At 37.7% G+C, this 17,913-nt stretch overlaps 2 long non-coding RNA genes across 3 annotated transcripts in view; one reads left to right on the forward strand and one right to left on the reverse strand.

Annotated features, from left to right (window-relative positions):
- The window catches only part of LOC115928584, a 29,813-nt gene extending 22,668 nt beyond the window's left edge, over positions 1-7,145 (forward strand). Inside the window, exons 2-3 of one of the 2 annotated variants that reach the window (XR_004066087.1) lie at positions 278-325; positions 6,646-7,145. This is a non-coding gene — a long non-coding RNA (uncharacterized LOC115928584). Of the gene's footprint in view, positions 1-277; positions 2,241-6,645 lie in introns of those variants that run through there. The other variant, XR_004066086.1, reaches the window with a different exon arrangement.
- A 3,099-nt stretch (positions 7,146-10,244) lies between these two features.
- Positions 10,245-11,608, reverse strand: LOC115928708. Its single transcript, XR_004066195.1, has 2 exons — positions 11,399-11,608; positions 10,245-10,502 (listed from the first exon to the last, which is right to left on the reverse strand). It is a non-coding gene; the product is annotated as an uncharacterized LOC115928708 (long non-coding RNA).
- Between the last annotated feature and the right edge of the window lie 6,305 nt (positions 11,609-17,913).

Consider the following 17,913-nt stretch of genomic DNA (forward strand, 5'->3'; position numbering starts at 1 on the left):
ATTATTTTACTTACATGTACCTGTACATGTACATGTTATTATCAGGTTCATTATCTTTCAAGCAAGGCAAATATTTGGTAATATAAGCAGTACTCAAGATAATCTGTAACCATTTACATGTACATACACAGTGTATACATGTACACTGTCAGTGTATGCTGGTTACCGGTATCTCAATATACATATAGGCCTACAAGTACATGTACATGTACTGTATGTTGGTTGAGTGTTTTAATACATGTACTGACGACCTTATTTCCTTTTGTCTTTCCTGTAGGTGTTGTATCACTTTTTCCTGCCAAGATGGGCCTAACATAAAGCACTGGTAAGTACATCTACATGTACTTGTTTCTTCTCATTAATCTTCCTTTTAAACTTAAAGTTCATGATACAGGGTGCTGGTGAGATCCTACGTGTACATGTACACTGTACATGTATGATTTTTATGACTTGTAGTGTTGTAGTTAGGAAAAGCAGGATGCTATTTTAGTACCTTAAAACTACATGTACATGTACAGTATGTGTACCTGTACATGTATTCTATGACAGTATGTATGATTAAGAAAAAATGTCTGTCAATGTAATGTACAGTGTTGCTTTTTGTGTGGAGAGCCTGAGTGGAGAGGTAAAATATGTTGTGAATTTGTAGGCTATTAATTTGGATACACTTTTAGTGTACATTTACATGTACATGCACTTGTGTAGCTTTTATACAGTTGTTTTTTGGGGTCATTTAAGTTTTTGATTGTTAAGAGATTTAGATCTTATTAAACTGTAATAGCAAATTTAGCATTGAGTTAACATTTTTACATTAGACGTCTATTGAATGAGTTGAGGTCAATCAGCAAGATTAGAAAAAGTGATCATTTCCTTTAAAAAGTTATAGACTTTCATATGTAGATAATTTTACAATTTAAAAAGCTGTTAAAAAACAAATGATTTTCAACAAACTTTGGAAGAAACATGATGGCATGTATTAAAGTGCATTGAACTGAAGTACCCACAAGATTATGATTATAACTATCATAAATGTTCACATACTGTACTACTTCTGGTACATGACACACAGTCACCCCATTTGCACCGGGTCTAAAGCTCACTGGAAGGTACATGTAAAATTCTGAAACCAATTTATCCCATATGTTACAAGTTAGGCATACATGTAAATACCCCCCAAATATGAGGTGCCACATGAGTCAAGTAATGCAATTTGACGTGGCATTTGATGTCTCTTTTGATGTCTATTCTGCGCTCATCTGGGTGAGATCAGCTTTACATAAGTTTAATGTTACTGTCCAGAGCAAAAAAGCTTTTGTAAATTTACAGAAGAAGGGCGTAGGACCTTTATTGCATTCAGCATCTTTTTGCATTCTCACTTGCAATTCATTTACTACATGTACATAAAAACTCCACCGTGATTTACCATTCCATATACAGTACATGTACAACTAGTCTTTATAAGTCAACGTTTACATTTTGAAAATGAATATGACAATGTTTCAAAAGTTTTGTGGCACTGTAAGGGTTAAGGACCTGAATGCTGAGAGGGAGGAGAATAAAATCTATTACATTTGAAATGGATGGATGCCAATCTGATACAAGTTTGCAAATTGATCTGGGCGCTGCCTCAAATTGAAGCCTACTTCATGGGGAATTCAATTTATATCAGCTACCTGGAGCGTACTTGTAGCTTATTTGCTAGAAATGTGGGTGTATACTGGGTGTCAAAGAAAAAAAAGAAGGAATAATACAGTTGTTGATGGATATGAAAGGTCGTTGTAAGATTCATTGAATTTCAATTTAATTTTTTATGAATACTGCAGGGAAATCAGAATATTTTTCACATTTAAAATTTTCTGATCAGCATCAACTCTTGTAAATGCAGTTGCATGAAGCTGTTGTGAAACAAAAGTGAAATTCACAAAAGTTTCATGAGGCATGTTTACACCAAGTTGTCCTTGCATTGTACATGTACAGTACATGGGATAACAATAATCACATCATCAAACCATTTTTCTTCTTTAAGCATGTTCGACACTCATGATCGTCTCTGATAGAAAGTGGACAAATAGTTGGTCTAGAGATTGAGAGAGAATGCACATACATGTAATCAACATTTTAAAGCAATTTTGAAAATTATGAATTTAGAAATATATATAATGTACAAGCTACATGTACATGTAGGTATTGAAGTACAATGATCAGGTATTAAAGACAATTACTTTTTATGTTGAAAATCACAGCCAGTAGTTATTTTGTGTGCTTTGTGCCTTTAGCTTAATATGTTTATGTACATGTATGTACAGTGTATGTACATGTACTGTATAGTACATGTACCGCTGTGCTGTATGTCCAAAGTCAGCTTCGATTCATTCTCGTGATGTACTCTGATGAGTCCAAGACAAGAAGCTTCACTACGTTTTTATTTGTTGCTATTTTATTTTGAAAATATTTGCCCAGCCTTGGAATTGTTTCTTTTAACACTATTAATTAACATTTTGTTCCTTTACTTTTAACTTTAATTTTTTGTTCCATTACTTTTAACCAACCTTTCACACCATACGCATTTACATTTTTGGCAAAAACAAGCCAATCACATGATCCATATTCCACATCACTTATATACGTGACCCAGTCGTAAAAGAAAGTGTTGTCAAACAAGAAGCTATTAACTAACTTGATTGTACATGTAAATCATGAATCACTGGGCATTGTTGAGATTAAACCGAAAGGGAATCAAGAGTTTCGGATTGGTAGGAGGAAGATGGTCATGGCAGTATTATTGGCAATAGTTGATACCAAAAATAATTAATGACATCAATTCATGCCAAAGAGAATTAATTGCTTTAAATTTTACATGTAATTGAACAGAGTACGAGCTTTCATGTGAACAGTTTTATGTTTGTTTTACCGTCCCTTGCTCTAGGCTTTTATCTCTTAAAGGGATCCGGTAACTTTGTCTCAGATTCTGAAATAAAATTCTGCATTGAGCTCATGATGCAATGATAATTATAAACCTTTAGGTCAGTCAGGAACCCCATGACTTTTACAAGCCGATCGCCTGTCTGATTATCAAGATATTTATGATTGGAATTACAAATTTTGAAAAATGTTCGCCTGACGGTTTTCATAACACTACAGTCTATTGGGGAAAACGAGAATGGTAAAACCGGTCACTCAAAGATTTTTACTTTTTTGAGGCACTTCTTGATCATTTTGAAGCGCTTACACCATATCACAGACACTGATAACACGTAGGGCCATGTATCTCAGATTTAACATTGTTAAAGGCCCACTGCACTACTGGTAGCTACTTGCGCCCTCTATATAACAGACAATGCCTAATCGGTGACCATTGGTCCCCCATGATCCTCTTTTTTTTTTGTTTACTGAGAGCTGAGTTGATGAGATAACCACCTGTCCAGTGACCTTGCAGAGCGGTCTAATCCCTCCTGTAAACTACGGCAGATAAGCTTTAAACGATCCCTTTAAACGGAAAGGCTTCTCTAATCTCTTATATTCTTGTCAATTATTTGGGCACATGTACATGTTAAAAATTAGTAAACAATGTGAGTCACGGACATACAGACCTGATGATTTATCTGTTTTCATGTTACAGCAGGAATTGATAAATTTGCAGGTACCTTTTAGCCACAAGGTGGTTTTACCTCTTGATGTGACCTTAGACTCCTTGAGTAAAAATTGAAGTACATGTAAACAAATTCATTACCCATGAGCTTAATACATGTACGTGTAGTTACTAGTTAATAGTTTCATGGAAGGTCAACAAACTTGTGTACCGGTATAGACATTGTACAGGCAATAAAAAAGTTCAGTAGTCAGAAAATGAGTGAAGTTGATTCAATGCAATGCTACAACCACACCCGATATCTCACTTCAAATCTCTCCAGTATTTATAAAGTTGGGCCACACCCATAAGTTGTATCCTGGTATAGAAGTGGAAATTTACAAGTATTACTCTCTCAATATTTAAATAGTATATTACAGTGGCATTTATTACTCTGTTGATATTACAGTGGTGTTTATTACTCTGTTGATATTAAAGTGGCATTTTATACTCTGCTAATATTACAGTGGCAAATAATTAAATGTAAAGATCTACAAACCAGCATTTTGGACTTGCAACTCGGAAAGAGGATCACACAAGTTACACCATTGTAAGAACTGGGACCCGTTTCATAAAGCCTTTTTTCTATGACAAAAATCAATGACAAATCTGTTGATAACCAATCAGAAGCAAGGATTTCAGTAGCTTATAACAAAAACTGTCATTTGTCACTGATGACAAGTTTTGTGAAACACCCCCTGGTAGGCAAAAATATTTCATCTATTGAGAGTCAGAAGGGTGATTAATAACTCTTTGGAAACTTAATGGTAATACAAAGTTTTGGAAAATTTGAAAATTGGGTGGATAATAAATCTTTACAATTTTGTTATATTTTGATGCCCCTGTAGATGTATTATAAGCACTAAAAAAATAAGCCCCTAAAACACTTCTGTTTTTCGAGAAAAATTGAATATAAAAATTTACTGGTGCTCCTGGTAAATTTTGATAAATTTCAAATAGCGCCTATGGCCGTACAATGGTAGCTGCGACCATGAAAATCTCAGAATATGTAGTTGTGATATATAATTTCCAAATGGGAATAGCTAATTGGTCGAATTTAGTCAAGAAACATTGTTTCATAGCTAAATTAATATCTTGACCTTGAGAGGGAGCTATACAACATAAAGAGTTTATTATTTATAATTTCATAACTTTAGACTCGATTTCAACCGAGACAACGATCAATGAATATTGTAGGAACGCATATGCTTCCGAAATTGTTAATTTGAACCAAATTCATGACCCCGTACCAAAAGCTTTAAGCTCTTAGTAGATGGATTAAACACAAACTTCTTTGCCATTTCAGCAGCCAATATTTGAATCCTGTGACATTTATGGGCTTGTGGTGAAAAAAGTGTAACCCTCCTTTTGAATAGGAGAATGCCTTTTGCTTACCGGTAATAGGGCACACTTCAGGGGACCTAAAATGTCCTTCAAACTCTTGGCAGATAATATTCAACTTTGAATCAAGGGCCATTATTTGCAATTATGCTTTCATTACAAAAGGACATCAAAATGCCCTTTTGTCTGTCACATGGCACTTGAGGGCATATGGGGACACCAAATGCTTTTCAACTACTGATAGATCACTCAGATTTCCCTCTCTTGGTACATTAATGTCCGAAGGAGATCCGGTCTCTGAAACTCTGCTCCGACATCAGGCTTTCTGCTAATGGCCCATGAATAACCAACAGTCCGGTAACAGCATGGAACATTTTTCTTGTCTTCATGAAGCTTTCCGTTTTGTCCTACCGCTCATTTCAATTTTTCTCAGGTAGGCTGAAAATGATTGAGACAGGTATTATGCATGTACATGTACACTGTACACATACATGTATGAAATTGTAGACACATGCAGCTAGGCAACATAGTGCATTAGGGTTAATCATGTTATAATTTCATGTTCATTATTCATGCATGGTCTATGGCTTTCCCTTAATTTTTCATGTATGTCAGTTGCAATTATGCATTTGCCTACTAGCGATTGCCTATTAATTCGTAAGTCTTCTTCTGTAATGACTTTTTTTGCCATTGTAGACAAGTGTCCTACATCATACATGTACATTGTACATGCAACACAACATCTGGTACAGTAACGGTGATTGATGAATATTTGTAATAGTAGCTATTTATATTGCACACATCCATCTCAAAGTATTATTATTAAAACCCTGGCTTAGCTCAGCTGCCCTAAAGACTAAAGTGCTCAAAGCATTCAAGGCATTCTCATCAGGTACCTACATGTACATGTATTAACTACACATTGGGTTAGCTTGGCAAATATACAATGTAGGTTTAATATCTTCCCAAAAGGACTCGCATGCCACAGCGGGGCTTGAACTGTGAACCATGCAATCCTCAGTCGGGTGACATAGTCTAGACCACATAATACCTGTACATTGAGTGACATTAATTGGACATCAGAAGTAAACTACCAACATACATTACTGATGATACTGATGTGAAACTGTTTTTCAAGAGAAGCCATCATTCAGGGACTTTGACATGAGTGAATAATATGGTTGTTATGTGTAATTAGAAGAACCTGTACATGTACAGTATGTTTGATAAAGGTTTGACAAATGTGTATGAAGTGAATAGGTGGCTAGTGGACATCGACAGCATGGACATGGCATTGTATGTGATGCTATTGTTGTCCATGAGACCCTGCATTTAAATTTCACTATTATTATTATTTACAGTGTACATTGCACAGGTACATGTTCATAATTTAAATCATCTGATATGTAAAAAAAAAATTAAAAACACAGATACACATGTATGTAGAGTAAATAAGAACAGATTACCGAGTTACAATGTACTGTAGTTTAAAATGGAAGATTACATGTGTAAAAAGGGAGTGCCTGCTTGTACAAATTTAAAACAGACAAGGCTGGTCCTCTTTTTCTTCAGACAACGTCTGTCTCGTCTCATGTCCAGTTTACTCTCGAGACGATTTTTGGCATGACTATTCTTGGCATCCCCGTAAGAGAAGTATACATCTTTTGACATTACAGCACGCATGCACTCCAGGCGGGTATATACCGGCGGCGTGCCCGACCGTCGCTTGCTTCTCTGTGCTTGTTTGTCGGGGTCCGGAGGCGAAGCAGATAAAGGGTGACAGGTAACCGTGATACTTGATGAGGATGATGGAAAACAGTTGCAGGCAGTATGACATGGTAGGGGGCCCAATCAGGGAGACGACGATGGGAAGATGATGGAGAGGGAGAAGAGGGATACACACTGTATCAATATCAAGAGTGTGAGTGATTAGGAGAGGAGGAGGAGAGAGAGAGAGAGAGAGAGAGAGAGAGAGAGAGAGAGATGTGAATAGACATTAAGAAAGAGGGAGAAAATGAGGCATGCAACATAGAGGAGAGAGTGAAAGTGAGTAGTGCTTTTATATACACACATACCACCCCACACATACTGTAATACCCACACACAACATGGTGAAAGAGGCAAAAATAGAGGTAGAAAATCTTGAAAGTGAGGAAAGAACTAGAGAGAGAGAGAGAGATTCCCACATACATGCACACAGAGAGAAGGGGAGAGAGGTAGAGGAAAAGAGTGATAGAGAGAGAGAGAGCGAGCAAGAGAGAAAGAGAAAGAGAAGGTAGAGAGGGACGGGAGAGGGGGGGGGGGAGGGGTGGTGGGACAAAGAGAAAGAGGGATGCTTAACAGAGAAAGGAAGATACAAATGAATCATTGGAGAAGAGATGCTTGGGAAAATCTGCAATGGTATGTCTACATCATAGAGATATATACTTAATAGGCTAGAGTGCGGACTCGTCATACGCGCCCGTTCAAAGCTCTGTGCGCGCGTGGAGCGCGGTCCGCCATTACTAAGGAGGGCACAACTTCGAGAAATACCCGGATATTCCCTTCGAAACTGTGCTACTGATATGCAATGTGAAGCTTCATTTTTCGGGTTGATTTATCGGTTTTCGAGTATGAAACGTTATAATTGTGGTATTTTGCATAATGCATGAACCCTACTCATGCCTCAGTCATGGTATCTGGTGTAGGTCAAGATTAATTACGGGTGTTATGGTGAGGTAAAAGGGACACAAAAAGCTATTTATATTTCAGTATATCTTCAATTTTTCTTCCTCTTTGTCAATATAAAACTGTGATATTATGACATGAAATATTACCTTACTTTCAACCAATCAGAATCAAGCATTTGGGACTTGTATTTGATATTTATGTCATGATATTAACCAAAGTTTTATGCTACAGGGCCAATGCCGGGGTCAATGTCTTTCTAATTCAGTTATTATGAGAGCCAGGGTTTATTGATTTAAAACGCTTTATATAAATTAATATAAACGCTTCTAATATATTCATTTTATGTTTATGGCTATTATAAACAGATTGATACTTATAGATTTGGGATAGAGATGGGTATGTAGATAGCTAGACACATAAATAGATGGATAGATAGATATAATATAGAAGGATAGGTAGATAATGGAAATGCAGATATAGGACGATACTGAAGATAGGAAGAGGGGGATGGAAAGAATTATACACATTTATTTTAAAAAAATTGTTATTTACTCATCCAATCATTCATCCATCCATCCAAACAAACATTCTTTTTCTTCTTCTCTCACTCATTTATATCAAATTCACACCTTATGTCTTTCACCTAATCTCTATAAAATCTCTATATGTCTGAAAGAATATTTTTTTACAGTTCACTATAAATATATATGAATATTCTTTAAAAACAGCTGATCATTGATGTAATAATTATTTATTCACATCACTTTTTTGTTCCATAAATAATATTCTCCTTGATACAGTGTATTTCTTATTTTCTTCATCAACCAGTTTTAGAGAATAAACTTATAATTCAATTTGAAGGAAAAAAATGAATAAATGAACCTTTTATTACCACACGGCACATGTGTGTTGATATTCTACAGCATAGGCATTTAAGTTTTGACATTTTATTATACTGCAATAATACAACACAATTGAAAGGACAGACATTGCAAAAACAACACCTCAGATTTTAGCCCCAAATTTACTGTCACGGATCATAGGCAACACAACCACGACAAATTGATTCGCCACCAAAGACAAGCATTACACATCCCAAAACCGCCACAATAACTCCCAAAACATAAATGTCAGGAGGCCAATGTCTATGTGTCAAGATGTCAGCGATAACGAACACTTTATTAACTAGTCTTGGCTCCAAGCGCACGCAGGCGCGTTACATTTACTAATAATACAAAGACATTTCATCGAGTAATAAATGCAAACCAGAAAAAGTAATTGAGCATATGTATTCCAAGTCACCTGTATAGCTATGAAGAACTCTAATTGATGAGACTTACATCTCAGGATACTGCACTACACTATTCAGTGAAACCTCATAGTAACATGGTCTTTTGACATCATTATTCATCAGGTATAATAATTAATTTGAAACTGATTACCCTCAAATGTACACAGTAGATACAACAAGCCAAAGAGTGCACAATCTTATGGGTTTACATCTAGTGACATTATTCCATATAATCAGTGAAAAAAATACACGGGGGCTCGGGGCGAATTAGCCCCCGAAATGCCTAAAAGAGCCCCCGAAAATCAGAAAAGAGCCCCTGTAAATTTGCATAGAGTTCAATGCAAAACAAATTTTAGAATGTTATTTTCATGCAGGCAAGGTTGGAAAGTAGCCCCCGAAAAATAAATATTATTTTTTTCCCTGCATATAATTGCTCTGTTATCAAATCTCTTCAAAAGCAGTTTTCCATTTTGGAACAAAATCCAACCTATGTACAAAACGATCTATGGGTGTGTATATGGTGTGCAACTGTGCATTACACAAGCTTTTCAATTGCAACACATCTGTGAATTCTTCTCGTTTATTGAAAATGGGCTCACTTGATGTGAATTTCTTGCTTTTCATCTTTAATGATGTAAATCACTTGGTTGAGAGCAATCCAGACAATGTTATAAAAAAAGGTCTACATGTTTATCTCAGGTTATCCATACTGTACCTGCAGAATCAAAGCACATGTAGAGTGCAAATAATTTGCAAAAATTATAGCAACTGAATCAGATACAGCAGGTACAATTATGAAGCTTATAGAGTAAATATTCAAATACAGTGTACCTCACAACAACTCAAAATTCAAGTACATATTGTTTAACCCCTAATTTAATCAACTCTTCTAAGTTCCACTTTAGTTTGCCTTCGTGTAAAGTTAACAAACAGAAAATTATGGTTAGGTTGTGCAACTGTCACAATGTGTCCCAAGAATTTTATTTCATTACACAGAACAAAAGTCTCAGATTGTTCTGTTTTTTTAAAAGATTATTGAAAGCTCTCTCCAGTTTTAAACGGCTTCACAGTCAATCATCCAGTGGATAAGCTATGCAGACAAGAGGCAAAATATAAAAGACTGATCTGTCTTTGTAGTTTGTACGAATGAAGTTCTATGTTTTGGTTTTTTTTCCTGAAAATGCGTTCTCTCCAAAGTTGTGTTGAAGTAGGTCAAGCTGATCCTGGCTAATGAGCTTGCTTTCGTGGACTTCCTGCAAGAGAGTCCTGGTTTTTCCATCTCTCCTGTTTACCTTGTTTCACCACTTGAAGCTGCTTCTTGGCATCCTGCACTTGCTGTCTGGTTATATTCAGTTTCTAATCAACTCAGACAGAAAAAGAATAGTCATGTTCTTTTGTAATGTCATAGGGTTTCTTTGGAGGCACGGGAACACTTTCGGATGTTGTACATGGTTTTGCTGGGAGTCTTGAGCCATGGGTCTGTTTATAGGGAGGATGTCCAGGAAAGACAGTAGGCACAGCTCTAGGAATGAGATGTGGTGTGTAACATCCTTTCCTCTCTTGAGTGTATTCCTGCATTACAATAAAAGCAAATGGAAACAATAATGAGTTTTTTCTCATAACATGACAATTGTTCTACTATTCATGCTATTTCATGTGATTTTTAAGACTGAAACTGAAAGCAGCTTCCAGCCAAATAAATAAAATAATAATAATGTCAGCAAGTCATAAGCAAATTTGATAGAAATAGTGTAGTGTGCGGTGGGATTTTTAGGCTTGCCTAGCCTAGTTGAATAACTCCTGTGATGTGAAATATGGCAGGCTAGCCTGGCTTAGACCAAAAGCTTCAGTCTCTCTATATCGTCGGTTGTTCTACTGAGACTGCGTCTGGCTCCACTAGACCTCTGATTATATTATGGGGAATGTCAACAAATGTCAGTTTTATTAAAGAAATGACCCATATCAGACGGTTATTTCTGTCTAACCTGGCTTTGCTGTTCAGGCTTTAGAAATTAGAGACTAGAGTTTAGATCTAGAGTCTAGAGTCTAGATCTATCATCTAGCTCTAGTCTAGACTCTAGTCTAGTTAAAATATAAAGAAGCTGACATTTGATTTTTAATTTATCTTGAAATTAGATAAGATCAAATTAATTATATCATTTTATTCTAGACTTTTCTTTAATAGAATCAAGCTCATGGAGTTATATTTCCGAGTTGGACTCTCTGACTCTTGGAGTTGCGAGCGACTCCAGCGCAGCAGAATTTTCCCATCACCATCCCCAGAACCTTAACCCATGCCTGCCCCAGCCCGGGGGGCGTGGACTGGCGCGCTCCGCTGCTGCAGGAGCTGCCGTGGCTTGTCATGAGACAACCCGGGTACAGACTACAGTCACTGCATTATCTGCATAAACTACATTTTTAGCTCTAAAATCTCCTTATTAATCAACATAACATTAAGAAGAACTTACTTGTGAAATATTATGCAGTTCCCTTTCTTTCTTCGGTTCGAACATCCAAATGCAACGCACGAACCTGGCTTCTTCAATTTTTCCACGTATGTTGTGCACAGTATCTTGTTGGGTCGTCCGTTTTTCTGCCCTCCTTAGTAATGGCGGCCACCGCTCCAGCTCGGAGCAGCAATTTGAGCGAGTACGCCCTCTAGTGTTTAGTAGTATATATCTCTATGGTCTACATCTACTGCAGATTGTGTTTGACATGAAGAGGAATTTGAAGTGTACTTCTCGTTAACTTTCATCCATGCTTTTAAGGCCCTTGCGGTGGGGGTTCTTTTAAGTGTAATTCAGACAATTATGGATTGCAGCGTTGGGTTGTTTAGATCTAAAGAGAGAGAAGAGGGGGCGGGGGGAGAGAGGGGGAGAGAGTGAGGGAGGGATGGAGAGAAAGAAAGAGATAAAGACAGACATGGAGAAAGAGAGAGAGAAAGAAAGAGAGAAAAAGAGAGAGAGAGAGAGAGAGAGAGGGAGGGAGAGAAGAGGGGTTGGGGGGGGGGGTGGAGCTTGGAGACAGCAGTGCTTCACAGAGAAAGGAAGATACAAATGAAGATTGGAGAGGAGATGCTTGGGAAAATCTGCAATAGTATGTCTACATCTACTGCAGATTGTGTTTGGCATGAAGAGGAATTTAAAGTGTACTTCTGGTTAACTTTCATCCATCCTTTTAAGGCCCTTGCGGTGGGGGTTCTTTTAAGTGTAATTCAGACAATTACGGATTGGAACGTTTGGTTGTGTAGATCTAGAGAGAAGGATGGGGGGGGGGGGAGGGGGGAGTGAGGGAGGGATAGAGAGAAACCAAGAGGTAAAGAGAGAGAGAGAGAAAGAGAGAAAGTAGTGTAGGGAGAGAGGGGAGGGAGCGAGGAGGTAGAGGAAGAGAGAAAAGAGAGAGAGAGAGGGGGGGGGGGGGAGGGGATGGGTGGAGGGAGTGAGTGAGGGGAGGAAGGGAGGGAGGGAGGCAGAGAGGGAGCTTGGAGGCAGCAATGCTTTTTTTACATTTACACATCTAATGTGTAGATGATGTTTGACATGGAGTGGAATTTAAGTGTACTTTGATTAATTTCCATGGAATGGATTCAGACCCTTGCAATAGGATGGTTTTCTTTGCCAATGCTGATATACATGTACCGTATTTGCCAGCGTAAAGGCCGCAGTATTTTTGGAAGAGAAAATATCAAAAAGTTTGGGTGCTGCGTATACGCCGAAACAGTAAAAATCGCAAGTCAAAACAGCACGTCCATTATTTGTAGGCAACTTCATACAAAAAAATATATTAACAAAATTGACTTGAAAACACATTGAACAATATCTAGTCTGAACCACGTCAGCAGCAAATTTGAAGAAGTTATCTTTTTAATCGTTGTGCAACCAAAGAAATAAGAAGAAAACTGACCAGAAACTCGTACTAAAAATCGTTCTTGTAAAAATGTCCTTGGCTTAGACAGCGCATAGCCCAGTAACCAAAATCATACCTCGCTCACACACTCTCTGGTGGGGAGCTACCGGGCTGGGAGTTGCAACAAATCCAACGCAGCTTCGGAGATTCGCGCAATCGTCGGTGTTCTTAACTTTTCAGTAAGATAATTCTGAATTATAATTGAGACTATCTAATTAATTAAAGCGACAAACTAACCTCGGTAGATCTCTAATAACAATACAAAAGCTTGTTTATTTTCTCCATTTGGCGGTACGATAGGGGTAAGACCGGATAACATTATGGCCACAGCTTGGTTATGGCAGGCCATTCATGTTTCTGTATGCATGCGAAGCGCCCTCTAGTGTCCAATGAATGTGCTAATCTGCCTAAAAATCGATGAAGATTTGCTAAATTATGATCATTTTTTAGGTAAACTTCCTGTAAATTTATAAAATGATTGATAATTTTGGTATTAGTTTGTAGGAAAAATAGAGTTCTACGAGAAAATTATGATTATTTTCTTTGGTCCGTTTTTTTTTTTTCCTTTTTTTTTTTTTTCTCTCTACGAAATGTCAAAGTTGGGGGTGCGGCCTATGCGGCGGGGCGGCCTTTACGCCTGCAAATACGGTACACAACATTTGTAAACACACATAAATTCTAGTTCTTCTGTCAATGCAATGTACAATGTAGGCGCTACATTGTACATTGCATCTACAGTATAATCATAATTTCCGAAGCAAATGCACATGCTGTAATTCAGAGATTTAGTTCTTGCATCACACTGTTTTCAGTGTACAGTACATGTATGTTCAAACTCATGGACATCCATGGTCCAAAGTGAATACATCGCTTTTCAAACTCGCATTTCGGAATATCTTCATCATTGCAATATTCAGTGCAGTAGTACACACCCCCCCCCCACACCCCCCCCCCCCCCCCCAAATCCCAAAGGTCAAGACTTGGAGTTTGATGTGCCTTTACTTTGCTTAACTCTTCATGTCGTAGACCCAGAATTTCACGAATGATCCAATCTGCGCGGCAACTCTTCAAACCGAGTATGTAAGAGAGTGTGCCTCACGTGCATGTTTATTTTCACATTTTCCCGGCGGAACATGTACATGGAGGGAAATGAAATCGGGCTGAATGATTAGTGCTGCTTAGGAGAGGCTGTTTACTGAGAAACAAAATGCCACAGTCCCAGGCATTAATAAAACATGTCGGACTTGCGTGCGCTAGCCTGTAATCTTACACAACCAACACATCTCAAACTCCCGACTGATCTTGCTTTTCTCAAAAACCTGGTCGCACTGGCACCATGAGTAGTTTTCTTTCAAGACTTCACCTTTTGGAAGTAGAATTTTGCATGTTGTCTGGGGAGAGCGGAAAATGGCATTACCCTGTATCTTACCTGCCACAGTCCACATTATACTGTACATCATTCTGGCTCTTATGATGTACGATGTATGTTGAAGGTCTCATTTTCTTTTAATTTACAATGTCAGAGTGTTTATTAACTATCTCTTATCATTCTATGCTGATATTTAGCAATTCTTATTGATCCGTCATTATACAAATTTTGAGATAACTGTCAGAAGGATAGATATTTAGATATCATAGACATAGATGTATTTTTATTGAGTCGTTGTTTATTATATAAATATTCAGTTTTAATGAGATATATGTAGAAACACGTCATCAGAAATATGATAACTTACACATCAGAAATGTAATTCAGAATCGGTCCACCTTTGTGAAAAACCTAAGCAGTACATTGCCTTGGGGTCTGGAAAGGATAGACTAGCTTGGGAGTCACCTTACACAGTAGCATTGCAGCGGCATCGTTCGTGCAGATGCATACAAAAACAAGAATGTTGAATTTGTTTTAAACGCTGTGAAATGAGCACACGTTGACCTTTTCATTCGATGGAAACAAGAGAGAAAGAGATTTGGAAAAAAAAAATCCTGTCCCTGACAATGATGTGATCTTATTAAAAAAATATAGGATTACTGTCAAGTTTGTTGGAGGCTGTAAACTTGGAGGTGAAGAGTGTATTTTGTGAAAACAATCTGATGTGAGATCTTTTGAAATTTCTTGAATAAAAATGAGATTTCCTAGAGATGTACATTAAAGTTTTTTTTTTTCAGAGCTGTGTACGTACATGTAAAACTCTCCCTACTCCAAAGCAATTTATTACCCACTTAAGTACTTATGATGTTCATGATCCAACATTTGCTCAAGTGACAATCACTCATTGCTTTATTTGTCAAATGTACAAAGTGACACACCCTAACCATAGAGTACCAAAGTGTGATGTCAAATTAGCCAAGTTGTCAAGGTAGCTGATCCAAACAAATTTGTGCTGAACAATGGTGTTGTGATCACACCAGCGCCAAACATTGAATTTGCCCTGCTCCAGCCCGTTGCTTGAATGATGTCGCGGTGAACCTCATGCACAGGCTCTGTTGTTTGGAACCAGTAACCGAGACAACAAGCAAATATGACGTTAGCACTTCAGAACTCTTTAGGGTTTTAGGGTATGTCACTTTGTGTCATTTAATTAAAGATGGGTACTACCAAGTCATGCAAGAAAGGTAAGACCCGTTTACAGTTTTCAATTAATGCATGTTTCTTTACAGTTTACAATTTAGGAACGTTTCTTTGCAGAACTCCTGTATATTAACTATACAATTCATCTGTTAATATCTCTACAGTGCGTCCCAGAAAAAACGAAACCGAGAAGTATCGATGTTTTATCATAACTTAATCACAACCATAATTAATGAATGATACATATTTGGAAAGCTTAGAGTCTCCTCTTCCAGTTGATGCTACTCAGATGATGCATATTTCATGCATGAGTGATTAAAAGCAATTTGAAGGAAGGAAACCAAAAAGACATTTGGCAGGTGGTATCTGAATTTCGAAGAAAAATTCACATTTCTAGAAAGTTGACTTTCTGCCCTTTCATATGACACCTCAATCAGGAAAAATGAGCGAGGAATAACAAAGTTCTGTTTGTTTAAAGTAGCCCTTACATTTTCATAATTTTAACAAACGAATTCGTTTTCACTGGGTGCCTGCCATAGCAAAAAGCAGATTTGACAAAAGACTTAACTCCGTTTTGTTGACAATCAGCCATGCATGAAGACTCTCGTCTACGGCTGATTATCAACGAAACGGAGTTAAGTCTTTTGTGAATTTTGTTTATTGATTTTCTCGGTTTCGTTTTTTCTGGGACGCACTGTATATATGGGATCCACTTTGCATACACCTATTGTTGCTATATCTGGCAATACTCTGACTAGTTTTTAAAAAAAGGAAACTTTTAAAAAGAATTATTCATAAAATCGGTAAACGGGCCTTATTGGGTTTAAACTTTGAAATGAGATTTAGAGTTAAGGTCTGGATTGTTTTGGGTCCAAACTCCAAAGTTGAAGTTGACAATCAGTTGGTGTAGGATATTGACGTGAAGCAAAAGTCGCAGAACCAAATGTTGCAGAACCACTATTCTGGTACATGTTGTTGCTATGTGGTACACCTGAATCTAAGTCTAGGCAAACATGCTCATCACCCTGGCATCATAACTTCTCAAATTTGACTTCAATTCAGATGATATTAATTCTTTTTATGGAAATTCTTTTGAAATTGGAAATTACTGGTAGTTGTGACTGTCCTAGATGTGCCCCAGTACCGGTATGTTGATATCTTCTTTAGATACAGCTTTGTGTCATGATAACACAACGTGGGTACTCCTACCAAGCAAGAAAGGTATTAACTGACGATTGTGTATCATCAGCGGAGAGCCGGTAAGACATTGACTCATACTGTATCTTTTGAATTTGACTTATGCCTTTCTGCCTCTGAACGAATGATATAGTTGTGTACAGGCCATGTCCAAAGAAATAGTACAACTACCTGTAGGCTGTAGACATTGAGAGCCAGAAAGGTGTTAACTCTTTGTTACAGAACAGGAGTTAATGCCCCTTTGGCTTTCATTAGACATGTTTAAGCTAAACGACAACTTTGTTTAGCCAAATCAAAAAGCTATGCAATGCCTAGTCGGGCAAGTGTGACTAGCCCACTTGTACATGCCCATGGCTGGATGTCAATTTTTTTAGAAGTTGGAAGTTGGAAGGAAAATGCAATAAATGTGTAGATTCCTATCTTTTCAAGGTGTTAGTAGGCAAAGCTTTACATATGAAATAATATGTATAACTATGTATTTCAAGCTCTAGTGGTTGTGGTAGTTTTTGTGCTATTAAATGTGCTGGTACTTCTGAAACTAATGAGCCTAATTAACAATCAATTTTACGAGGTAAAAATTCTCAAAACTGGAGGTCATAGAGTTCAGTTTGCATATTAAAAAAAGATATTAATTCTTGTAGATCTTTATAAGGTAAAAATCACTTGTAGTATTTATAAAGTGTTGCATTTGATAACACACATTTTTTTCTTCTGCCCATTGTTGGATATATGGATATTTTCAGTTGCATTGTGAATTAATGTACCTTTACATCCCAATACCTGAGTATATTTAGGAAGAGTACCAACATCCATGTATTCATGCAAAATAGCAGCATAGGGATAACGCCTGCTCTAAGTCAAAGATCCAACTACTTTGCACTGCCGGGGGCAACTGTACAGCTATACACATGTACATTCTCGTGATGTAACTTGCCCTTGCTTTCATCGCAACTTTTACCCTGCCGGGGGCAACTGCAACGCTTACATTCTTGTGATGTAAACTTGCCCTCGCTCTCAACGCAACGTTTACCCTGCCGGGGGCCACTGTACCGCCATACATTCTCATGATGTAAACTTGCCCTCGCTCTCAACGCAACGTTTACCCTGCCGGGGGCCACTGTACCGCCATACATTCTCATGATGTAAACTTGCCCTCGCTCTCAACGCAACGTTTACCCTGCCGGGGGCCACTGTACCGCCATACATTCTCATGATGTAAACTTGCCCTCGCTCTCAACGCAACGTTTACCCTGCCGGGGGCCACTGTACCGCCATACATTCTCATGATGTAAACTTGCCCTCGCTCTCAAC

Source organism: Strongylocentrotus purpuratus, unplaced genomic scaffold (genome assembly GCF_000002235.5).
Source record: "Strongylocentrotus purpuratus isolate Spur 01 unplaced genomic scaffold, Spur_5.0 spur5_scaffold_3, whole genome shotgun sequence".
NCBI classification, from domain to species: Eukaryota; Metazoa; Echinodermata; class Echinoidea; order Camarodonta; family Strongylocentrotidae; genus Strongylocentrotus; species Strongylocentrotus purpuratus.